Here is a 1,892-nt window from a genome sequence, read left to right on the forward strand (position 1 = left end):
TTGTATTTATTACAACTATAGTTATATCTATTTCTCTTCACTTACTCTAATAAATTGATATGAAAGTTAGGTTGGATAGGCTTTGGGTATTTTTCTAACCATCATTGCACGAAATGATAGTCAACGCTCGGCTCGGCAAGTGAAACTTTTCAACATTGAAACAATTAACCGGCATGTTAAAATAGTTGTCGAGGCAATTAGCAAGATGGCACCAACATTTATACAACCAAAAAATATGATTGGTGTACATTCCAAAATTCGACATAATACTCGATTTTGGAATAACATTTTTTTTATTAAATTAAAGTTAGATGAAACAATTACTTAAGTGGAGAACAAATAGCTTTGTAATAATTTATTATGCGATTTTATATAAAAAAAAATTATTTGATAAGATTGAATAAACAATTGGGGCTATTTTAATAGTTTCACAACTTATGAGATTTTTATGTTTATGAGAAAATATACAACACAAAAAATTTCATATCGCATGTCCAAATAAAACTTTAATTTCATCTCATGATTCCATATCATGATACCATATTATGATTTCATATCATGAAGATTTCATGTGCAAATTTTTCAGTTAAACTTAAACTGTTTGACCCTTAAAAATAATGTATCACATAAATTGAAATAGAGGGAATAGTAAATAAAATTGATCGGTAAGTACTTTAAATTTAAGACCATTCATATTCTTTTTTCAAAAATAAAAACTCCTCTCAGTGATATAAAACAAAACAAAACAAAATAAATGCTGAAAAATAAGAAGGGAGAGTAACGATGTTTTTAAAATGAGTACTGGAGAAGTTGTTAATTATTTTTTTTAAATTTATCTTTATTTAAATAAGTGATCTCTTATATATTTAAAAAATTATATTAAATTGATACTATTTCATTAAAGATAATTTATTTACCACTTTTTTCTTTTAAATGTTGGTGATTTCATAAAGAGTGTGATCAAACTAAAAACATTAGATGTTATGAACAAAAACAAATATATTTGAAGCACCTGATATGATTTAGTGGGTTCCTTGTTAAATTATGATGTTAATTAGAAACTTTCTTTTATCTAATTTTGCACTAAGTTAGCATTTCCAAAACACTTTTCAGATCAGGAAATCTTACCTAACCAATTATTTATAATTGATATTGTTTCAAAATTTATAATAAGTATGTGCAGTTGATGATTATGATGATCGTAGTTGACCATGAACATTTTATTTATTTATGCTCATTATTTGATAATATCAAGTGCAATGAACAATAATTGATGTGACATGTGCTTTTTTTATGCTCATTATTTAATAATATTATTCAATCAAATGGGATGAACATGAGTCTGAAGCCAAAAGGGCAAAAAAAAAAAACTAAAATTTCAAAAGAGCAACAAAATTAATTATCAAATTAAAAGGGAAATTTTTTTTTGATGTTGTTTAAATTTGTTTAAATTAGGGTATTCGTCTCAAGACATGCGACTCGCAAGTCGCAGCCACCTTTTAGCCTTGTAAGGCTCAGCCGACATGTGCCTTCCAAGGCGCATGGGCTTCATTGCTTTGCTGCCTATTTAAAAAAAGGGCATCTTACATAAATCCCACTAATTTAGATCCTAATTATTATAATTCCCAATAGTTTATAATATTACTTTTTATACCATATTTTGACCTCGAGATACATGCATCATTAAGGGCAGAGATACAAGTATCCAACAGTTTTTAAAGCTAAGATAAATAATTTATCAATTTGAATTAAAGGGGTGTAACTTATTTCCTTTATTAAAGGATTGATTGTTGACTAATTAACAACCCAACAGATTTACAGGATCTTGAGTATTAACTCTAACAAGTTTTCCTAAAATAACGAAATCATAAACCATTTTGTTATTGTACTCT

Source organism: Solanum tuberosum, unplaced genomic scaffold (assembly GCF_000226075.1).
Source record: "Solanum tuberosum cultivar DM 1-3 516 R44 unplaced genomic scaffold, SolTub_3.0 scf00579, whole genome shotgun sequence".
NCBI classification, from domain to species: domain Eukaryota; kingdom Viridiplantae; phylum Streptophyta; class Magnoliopsida; order Solanales; family Solanaceae; genus Solanum; species Solanum tuberosum.